Source organism: Vombatus ursinus, unplaced genomic scaffold (genome assembly GCF_900497805.2).
Source record: "Vombatus ursinus unplaced genomic scaffold, bare-nosed wombat genome assembly UNPS02010461.1, whole genome shotgun sequence".
Taxonomy (NCBI): Eukaryota; Metazoa; Chordata; class Mammalia; order Diprotodontia; family Vombatidae; genus Vombatus; species Vombatus ursinus.
Window position 1 is genome coordinate 13841706 of NW_020950239.1, and position 10810 is coordinate 13852515.

The window sequence follows — 10810 nt, forward strand, 5'->3', positions numbered from 1 at the left end:
AACAAACTTCAATTTCAGAGGATGGATAAAAAACCAAAGATAAAAAAGAGAAAGTTAAGAACCAGTGGTCAGGATCTGGATTAAGTAAAGAGAAAAGGGTCAGAGAAATGCGATCAAATACTCTTAATTATAAATTACTAGCATTGATCCCATTTCTTTTCTTTTACTACTTTCTTCACTTTAAAGAAAGGAATAGGAGGGAAAGAATAGGGAAAATATAAGAAGATATGATGGCAAGAGAAACACAGTTATCGATTTAAATGGTATGAACTCACCCATAAAACAGAAGAGCATATCAGAATGGATTAGAAAGAAGATTCCAATAGCATTTCATTTATAAGAAGCATACTTGAAATATAAAGATTCATATAGAGTTGAAACAAGCATAATACATTATGCCTCAAGCAAATTCAAAAAACAATTAAGAAATGCAATCATTGTATAAGATATAACAACAGCAAAAAATAGATATGGTTTAAAGACATTAATCTGGAAACTGCATTGTGATTAAAGGTACCATGGATGAAGAAAAATATCAACATTTAATAAATAATATAATGCACTGAATTACATTGCAACTAAGCACCTACAAGAAAAATACATCACATTATAGAGAAAAACAGAAAGTAAAACTATAATAGTTTAGGATCTTACTGTGCCCTCTTTTCAGGCCTAAGCAAATCTAATAAAAAGATAAATGAGATAAAATAAAAAGATATATGAGACAGAAAGGACCTCAGTAGAATTTTAGAAAATTTAGATATGATAAATATGCAACAATTACTGAAATAGAATCAAAAGATGTATAAATATTTCTCAGCTATATGTCACCTTTCCAAAAAAAATTAAAACTATGTGTTGTGGGTGGTGAAAGATGAAATAGCTGAGGTTCCATCTTCCAAGGAAATCAATTTTTTTTGGTTTTTTTTTTTGGTTTGGTTTTTGGTTTTTTTGGTGAGGTAATTGGGGTTAAGTGACTTGCCCAACGTCACACAGCCAGTAAGTGTCATGTGTCTGAGGCCAGATTTGAACTCAGGTCCTCCTGACTCCAAGGCTGGAGCTCTATCTACTGTGCCACCTAGCTGCCCCAGGACATCAATTTATTAAGCAATGCATGTCAATTGCCTAAGAAATCAGGACCAGGCCTCTTTCCTAGCTTAAGGCTGGATCCTGAACACAGGGAGAGAGTGGCTTTTATTCATTAAGAACAATTCATCAAATAAGACCAATTAATTAAAAGGAAACAATACAACATTAAGTAATCTAATTTCTAATTGGAAGAAAGATTAGGAACTTTCCAAGTTGAGAGGGGGACAATGAACAGGTGCAATTCCCTAAATTCAGAAAAAGAAGTGTACCACTCCTCCCAAGAGTCTCTAGACAATCAAAGGAACATGGACATAATAACTGATTAATCAGTATGGGGCCAGTTTTCAAATAAGACGTATGAGTTGCCTGAGATGTATAATCATGACAGTTCAGGTAGGTGGCACAGTGGATAGAGCACCAGCTCTGAAGTCAGGCGGACTTGAGTTCAAATTTGGCCTCAGAACAAACACTTGACACTTAATAGCTGTATGACCCTGGGCAAGTCACTTAACTCCAATTGCCTAAAAAAAATAAATAAATATAATTCTGAGGAAAACTCCTTACATCTTTGGATCTAACCAGGCTTCTGGTCAGAATAACTAACCTAGGCTTTGGTTAAGGGTCTCCAACTTTAGGAGTAGGGGTTGTCCAGTCTCCCAGCCATGCAGGGAATAGGGATAGGTTCAAACAATATAGTAAGTTTTTCTCCCAGGTCCCACAATTGAATAAAGTTTTCTCACAAGACAGAAATTGGACTAGACCCATAATTGAATAAAAAGGAAACTGAGTTAACTCCAGAACTGAGTCACAAGTTAAAATCAGTGTGGTTACTTAATTTCAGAAATTACCCAATTGCTGTCCTCATTCCCTCAGTTCCCTCAGCATTGGACATAATATACCATAAATCTTTGAAGAAAAGCAGAAATATTACACACATCCATAACAAAATAAAAATAAAATCAATAAAGAGCCTTTGAAAATTTGATTTAAACTTAAATGTAGACTAAATAATTTAATCCTAAGGAATTGGTGGGTCAAAAACAGACTGCTTTGGCTATATATATTTGATGAGTTTTTATTCACAGTGTCCCAGAAGTCTTAGTGCAGTTTAAAGTTATTTAACCTTGGAACTACACTCAGACTTTTGGGACATCATATTTGTATTGCTATTTTTTTAATGCAGTGGGAATAGTGCAGCTACTATTCAGAATACTTGAAGCCCATTCAGAAGAAAAATGTCTAGATCTGGTTTTGTCCTCTAAAACAAAGCAAGATGAATTATACATTGTGTGTCTGTACCAATGAAAAACTATTGTTTTGTCATTATTTAATGTTATTTTTAATGTCTTAAAATATAAATTTATAATGTTAAATATGACTGTGTTTCCATATATAGTAGGATCAGATACACTTAAAAGCTACTAGTCTATGAAGGTTACCTCAAGCAGAAGATATCACTATTTCTAGCAAGATCTAGTGATATTTTCTTCTTCTCATGGGTCTACATATGCTGGCCAAAGTAAATGAAACTAGTAAAATCTTTCAGCTACATCCAATTCTGATGCATGCATATAGAACTTGCTTATTTCTTCTTTCCAAATAATGTGACTAGGGAACTATGATCATACAGAAGTTACTCATCTCAAAACTTCATCATATCAATCATTAAGTATTTATATCATAACTTTCATTTATTAACTATTGTTAAAATCCAGGAGTCATATCATTTGTGGTGCTTGTGTTGATGAGATCTTTCTTACAAAATTAATTTCATGTTATTTACACTAATATTTTGCTGGGGTATTTTAATAAAATCATGTTGTCATTTGAAACAAGAAAAAAAGTATTGATGGGACAAAGAACAAACCATAGAAGCAATAGGCAATTTCATAAAAGAAAATTACAGTTATGAGACAACCCGCCAAAAAGCTTTTGGAATGAAGCAAAAGAAATATGTAAGGGAAAATTTAGATCTCTAACTCTTTCATCAATAAAAGACAAAAACAACAGATCATTGAATTAAGTATGCAACTTTAAAAAGTAGAAAACATGTAGAAGAATATGGACAAGAGTTTATGGAATGGGTAGATATGCACGGATGGCTTACAGCCTTCATTGTTGAAAGAAGATCCAAATCAATTATACCACAGATCAATCTTAACATTTCTTTGCTGAGAATAATAATTCTTCACTACTTTAGTGGAGCTAATCACACATGGTTGTAGGTATTTCTTCTCTTTGTGCAGATAGCAACACATTCACAATATCACCATGAAAATCTTTTCCCTGAATTTCCATAAATTCTTCATAGAGAATGTGCCCAATATGCTGTGTGTCCTCCTTTTGTCAGGAAATAGATTAAAATTAGAACAGCAAAGAGAAGGTTTGTGCAGCCCCTATATGAAAATGACACACAAATTTGTGAAGAATTCCATATTCTAATTAAAATGGTTTTGCACGCAAAAAAAGTGCAGTTAAAACTATAAGAGAATCAACTGAGAAAATCATGGCAATTTTCTATGATAGTAGTATAATATATGTTAACAACAGATTCAAACTTATAAGAACAGTAGCCATTCACTTAATTGACTCAAATAGGTAGTTTTCAAATTGAGAAACCTAAGGTATCAACAAACATATTTTTCAAAAATTGTTCCATTAATAGAGAAGTACAAATTAATGCAAGTCTGAAATTCTACCTCAGACCCATCATATTGGCACTGATGACAAAAAAAGGAAATGACAATCCTTGGAGGAGTGGAAGGAAATAGGTACACCAACACACTGTTGGTGGAGTTGGTAATTGGTTCAACCATTCTGGAAAGCAAGTTGGAACTATGCCCTAAAAGTCACTACACTGTGTATACCAATAATACTGTTTCTAAATCTAAACCTTAAAGATATCAAAGAAAGAGGAAATGGACCCATATGTACAAAAATATTTATAGTAGCTCTTTTTGTTATAGCAAAGAATCGGAAAGTTAGGGGGTGTCCATATGTTGAAGAATAGCTCAACAAATTATGGTATATAAATGTAATGGAATGTTATTATGACATAAGAAATAATGATATGGATAGTTTCAGAGAAAACTGGAAAGGCCTGTGATAAAGTGAGCCAAACCAAGGGAACAATTTAAACAATAACAACATTATTAAAAAAAAAAAAACTTCAAAAAGCTTGAGAACTCTAATAGTGCAATGAAAAAACTTTTTTTTTTCCACCAGAGGACAGGAGATGACATATGATACCACTTCCTGAGAGAGAGCATAGATTCACAAGGCAGAATAAGAAATGTATTTTTGAACATGGCCAATGCATGAGTTTGCTTTGCTTGACTGTGCATAATTATTATAAGTTTTATTATTTATTTATTTTTGGTTATTCAGTTGGGGAGAAAATAAGTGCTTGTTAATTTAAAAAATTAATTTAATTTTAAAAATCATAATGTGCTATAGGCCTTCATCTGGTTTTTTTTTGTTGCTGTTAATTTCATAGCTCTGAGTGCAACACTCAAACTCTCCATCTGTTATTCCTTATTCTTGCTAAGATCCTAAGATAGCGGTGCTTTGGCAGATCTGTGATTTCATTGGTTTGTGCTAGAATGTAACACAAGCCTCAAAGAAACATGGTGTTATATTATGTTTTATGTGAGAATATGTATTTTGTTACATTGTGTTATGCCTAAGGTAGTGATTAGAGTGGACTTCAGGTTCACAAAGACTAAGACTGGCTGTGTGACCCAGGACAAATTAAGCAACTTCTCCGATCTCTAGGCAACTCTGTAAGACTCTAAGTTATAGAGCAGATTGTGATCTCCATTGGAAAGTTTCCTTGCCAAGAATTCCATATACCTATGAAATTAAATGTCCAGTCCCCTCCAAAACTGTTGTTATACAAGAACAAATGCATATGACTGCAGGAGGAACAATCTAAGACCTCATAGAACATTCTAGAAGTGGACTGGGATAAACAGGAACCTTTCTTGGAAGCTTGAGAATTTCCTTAGACATATTGAGGTGATCTGTCTCTGCCTGCCCTGCTGACTGAGTGGAAGAAGAAAAATAATGATATAGTTTATCTTAGGACAAGTCAAGTTATTCTGTACTTTGAACAGAATAACACTAGAACTAGAATAACACCCAAAAGTATTGATATGGACACTACCTCCACCATAGCCAATTTTAATCCCTCTCTCCTCATTCTATGAGATGTATCTTAATTTTTTTAATAAATTCTCTAAGGACAATCTATCTAGTGGACTAAAGGCCTTCCTTTTGTTCTTTTAGTACCTTAGGGGTGCTAACAGTTGAGTCGTCCATCTGCTGTGTCTCATTTTTAAAAACTGGATTGTTCTTTTCTGATTATAAATACACTTGATAATGTCTTTTAAATAACTTATCTCATACAAGTCATCATTTGTTATGTTTTGGTAATGTGGTCAAATATGTTCACTATACTATATGTACATGTATATGCATATACATGTACAAATATATCTCTAACTCCCCCAGATCATACTTTTGTCTGTTCCATCTTTCTGTGGAGCAAGCTTCCTAGACTTTTATAGAACACAACAGTAATATTTGCCATGAGCATGGACACAAGGAAGGGCCTTGATCTATCACATCCCCTGCCTGTCTCAACAGATATCTCTCTCCAGAAAGTAAAAACAAAAAACAATCTAGGGATAGCAATCATGATTTCAAATAAAGCCATGGTCACAAGAGGCAATATATGTAACATCAATTTTTATGTGTACGTGTATTGTGTGTATGTATGTGTGTATAGGATACAGAATATACACACATAAAGGAAACGTTAATTAAATTGGACAGATAAATAGATGATAAAACCACATGGGGAGGTCTTAATATACTCTTTTCAGAACCAGAAAAATCTAAAAACAAAATAAACAATAAAGAAGTTAATGACCTGAATAGAACTTTAGAAAAACTAGAAATGATAAAACTCTGTCACTGAGCTGTGTCTTACTTTTGCAAAAAAAAAAAAATGAACATTAGTTTCTTTTAAAAAAGTAGAAATACCAAATGCATTATTTGTAAATCATAATGTGATTCAAATTTTACTTATTAATGAGTCCTTAAAGAAAAAATTAAGAAATTGATTGGAGACTAAATTACATAACTGTAAAGAACTGAGACAGCTAGGTGTCTCAATAGTGCTGGGCCTGGAGTCAAGAAGACCTGAATTCAAATCCAGCTTCAGACACTTAGTAGTTGTGTGACCCTGGTCAAGTCAATTAATCTCTGTTTGCTTTAATCCACTGGAAAATGAAATGGTACCACTCTAGCATCTTTGCCAAGAAAACTCCAAATGGGGTCATGAAGAGTTGGGCACAACTAAAATGACTGAACAACAACAACAAAAAGAACTGGTAGATTGAAAGGGAAAATTACAGAAACAATAGAAAAAATTTATTGAAGAAAATGACAATAATTTGAAAAATCCAAAACTTATGATATACAGATAAAAAAGGAAAAAATTGCAATTTTAAACACTTTCATCAACAAAAATAAAGAACAAATCAACATACAATTTTTAAAAATTTGCAATATTTTAAAATCCTTGACTAAATAACAAAGTAGAAATTCTGAAAATTAAAAAAGATATTAATGAAATTAAAATGAAAAAGATTATTAGATTGATCAAACTGGGAGCTGCTTTAAAAAAACCAATAAAATAGATAAATGTTTAACTAACTTAATTTTTAAAAAGAGAGACAACCAAATTATATCAAAAAATGAAAAAAGAACTCACAACAAATGAAGAGGAAATGAAGGAAATTATCTGAAACTATTTTCTACAGTTATTTGTTGACAAAAGTGATAATTTCAAGAAAATAACTGTGTCCTTGTAAAAATATAAAATGTCATGCATAACAAAAAAAGAAATAGACTAAGTAAGCCCAAATCAGAAAACAAAATTGGTCAAGCTATATAATAAATGATATTTATCTAAATCTAAATTCAAATATTATGTGTAATTGAGAAAGGTCAGAGGCATTTCCAATAATATCAAGAATAAAGCAAGAATGCTTATGATCACTACTACTTAACTATTTTTATGTATGAAAGTATCCAAATTAATTTGATATATTAATTAATAAAATGTACATATGTATATGCACATAAATATATAAATTAATTTAGTTATCTAATGGTATACCATAAAATTAATAAAGGATTAGTTTATAGAATAGAAAAAAAAGTAATAATGAAAGTCATCTGAAGGAGCTGATTCAGATTTATAAAAATGAGCTATTCCCCAGGAAATAAATGATCAAAAGAAGTGAAAGACAATTTTCAAATAAAGAAAAATAATCTGTTAATGATCACATAAAATGTTTCAAATCATTAATATCTAGGTAAATTAAAATAAAAGTTACTCTGGGTTTTTTACCTCACAAAAAAGGAAAATGTCAGTTCTTGAAAGGGCTTTAGGAAAATATGCACACTAATAAAATATTGGTGGAACTGTAAAGTCCAGTCCTTCTGGATAGTGATATGGAAACAATCTCAAAAATCTCACTAAATTGTTCATATCCTTTGACTTGGATATGTCACTACAAATCCTATACCACAAAAAGGTCGAGAAAAAGAAAAGAAAAACATATGTAAAAATATGTGTATATGTTTCAGCTCTTTTTTCTTATAGCAAAGAACTGGAAACTAAGGGGGAGACCATAAATTCATAGCTAATCATGCATGTAATGTAATATTACTGTGCTATAAGAAATGATGAAATACTTGATTTCAAAGTAACTTGGGAAGACATGTATTAAATGAAGTAGTGGAAATTTGTTTTATTTAATTAGGCATATTTTTAAAGTATTTTGTCTTTTTTTTCCCTTTGTAGAGAAGGTGGAAAGGAAAAATAGATTTTTGTTCATTGAAAAAGTTAACTCTATTCAAAAGTTATATCTATATCTATATCTATATATATGCATATATAGGTGTGTGTGTACGTATATGTATGTATGTATGTATATGCCAAGTGTGTTCTTGCTACATGAGGGGGATTTGCCCAAGGGGTTACTCAGAGAATCCATCTAAGGAACTCTCAGCTATTCTGGGAATGATCTAGAATAAATCTTTTGTCTGTGATTAAAATCCTCAGGAATGATCTTAAAGAAATACTACTCAACAGCATCATTAATAGCACACTGCCGAAGAACTTAGGAACACTGAGACCAGAACCAAAACTTCAGTGGAGTGAATATGTGGCATTTCTAGTCCAAATGTATAACTCTACCTAGACTGAAGTTGCAGGCTTCACATCATCATTATTAATATTTAAGTGAGAAGCATGCCTACATACTTGTGCTTTGGAGACTCTAGAGGTAGACAGGATGTGAACACTCATGTCCAATTATAATAGCCAGCATTCATATAAAGCTTTAAGGTCAGTAAAACTCTTTACAAAGATTACCTCATTTGATCCTCACAGCAATCCTGTTGTGATAGATATACATGTTTTACAGATGAGGAAACTGAAACAGACAGAGTTTAAGTGAATAGTCAGGAGTTACACAGCTAGTAAGTGTTTGAGTTCAGATATATCTTCCTGATACCAGATCCAGAACTCTATCCATCCATCGTCCCACCTAAAGGAAGCACATTAACTAACCAGGACTTCAGCTCAAAAGGATTCAGACAGAAACAAATGATTTCAAAGTTCATTATCAACATCTTCCCCAAGGAAACAGAGTTTTGCTGAGAAACCTTGGCATTCAAGAGACACACATGTTAACAGATTGATAGAAAATTATTCTGTTCCAAGATCCGAAGAAACTAGGCAACTTGCATGTTCATAGAGTATTCTCTGAGTGGTAAGGGGTCCTTACCTAATCTGCCACAGCTACCTATTGTCCATTAGAGAGTTATTTGGACTCTGAGAAGCAGGAGGAAAGAAATTATGGATGCTTATATACAAAGACTGTCTGAACCAGATCCTGAATTAGAAGAGAGATCCTTCACATGATGAAGACCTTTTGGTTTGAAACCCAACAACCTTGCCTTGGATTGAAGCGGGCCCTAGTTCAGAAAATGAGATAGGCCTTCTTGCCTGGAAATTCTTCAGCTATGTAGATTCCTATGGTACAGAGGTAATCCTTAGGGCCTAGAAATACCAAAGATGTGGGCCCTCAACAAATTTAGGTATAGAACTTTTGATGGAGATTATCACCAGCCCTTACTATGAACCAGTTCAACTATCACAAGAAATCTATACTAATGTGTTTGTGACCAGGCTAACATAATGTTATAGGTAAAACTGGAGAAGTGGAGAAGTGGTTACATATATAACCAATATCTATTCACATAATGTGCATTTTACATGTAATTATACCTCATCGATGCAAATGCTAATTAATGCATTTCAGAATGTCAGTATTTTTGATTGTCTTGATCAATTACTTTATTATTTGATCAAGTACTTTCCACTTAGTAATATTGTTGTGTTTCTATTTGTTTATTTGCATGTATGTTTATGATTATATACATTTTGTTATTTTAATAGGCTTATTATTAATTTGCATTGCTTTGCCATTATGCAAAAAGAGATAGAGTTTTATGTTATGCACAAAAGATCTTCTTCCCAAGATTAGAGTTTCTCTATCTCATGTCATTGAAAAGACAGTCCTAGGGAAGGAACTTCACAGAGACCCAAGACCATGAGCTCTAAAGCTCAGTTTTGGATCTGTGGGCCCTAGTTTAAAATGTGTATGCAGTTGGTGTTGTAGGAAATACATTAAGCCATCTATATCACCTGTGACTGGAGCCTTTCTGGTTTTGAGTGAGCTATCATGAATGAATGAATGAATGAATGAATGAATGAATGAATGAATGAGTGAAACATTTATTAAGAACTTACTATTTGTAAAGCACTATGCTAAGATCTGGGAATACACACAGAAAGGACAGACTCTGCTCCCAAGGAACTCACATTTTAATGATGGTGATAACATATATGGAAGTTTTCATCTGGAATCCCAATTGAAAAGTCCCATGGTCCTCCAAGTGCAGAGACAAAGCATCAGATGTTAATACCTCTTCCTCAACATAATCTCGACTCATAAAATGACATCATTTTTGAATGTTGGACTAGTTGATAGTGTCAAAGACTTTGTTGGCAAGAACTTTCTTTTTCTGATTTTTCAGTAGCTGTGGCCATAGGGTCATAATGGCCTGGTTCCCAGGCTGCATTTCCACAGGTGGTGCGTACCAGAATGTTGGCTTAGGGCACTTGCTCAAAGTGTTGTTATTCTCAAGGCCCTTGGGTTCAGGGTCCTGGATTGTCCTCATCAAGATCTGAGGGAAGATGGTGATCAAGATGGTGATGGTAGTGGTGGTCTGACTTACCTAGCACATGCCATCTTTTATCTTTCCCTCAGAGTACCTTGCTACTTCATCTAGGCTGGCTTGCCTACCTTATGTGTGGCAGTTGGGTTGGCAGTTGATGAGGATGGCTGGACCTTTCTTTATAAGAGTTATTTACCCACATGATGGATGTGAAGACCAGGCTAGAAGCAGGATTAATGGTTTGGGAGTTGTAAGGCCCCTATGTCTATTATACATTCCCTTTCTTTGTAAAATTCCATGTTTGTTATCTTATTGGCTTCTAAAGTTTTATTTTGCATCAGAATACATTAAAATCTGGTAAAGAGAGAACACTGAAAAGTTTTCAGAAAGAGCTTGTATT

At 33.2% G+C, this 10810-nt stretch overlaps 1 non-coding gene across 1 annotated transcript; it reads left to right on the forward strand.

Moving 5' to 3' along the window:
• Positions 1 to 3426: 3426 nt before the first annotated feature.
• LOC114037680 lies at positions 3427 to 3530 on the forward strand. The gene has a single exon (XR_003568486.1). It is a non-coding gene; the product is annotated as a U6 spliceosomal RNA (small nuclear RNA).
• The last annotated feature ends 7280 nt before the right edge of the window (positions 3531 to 10810 follow it).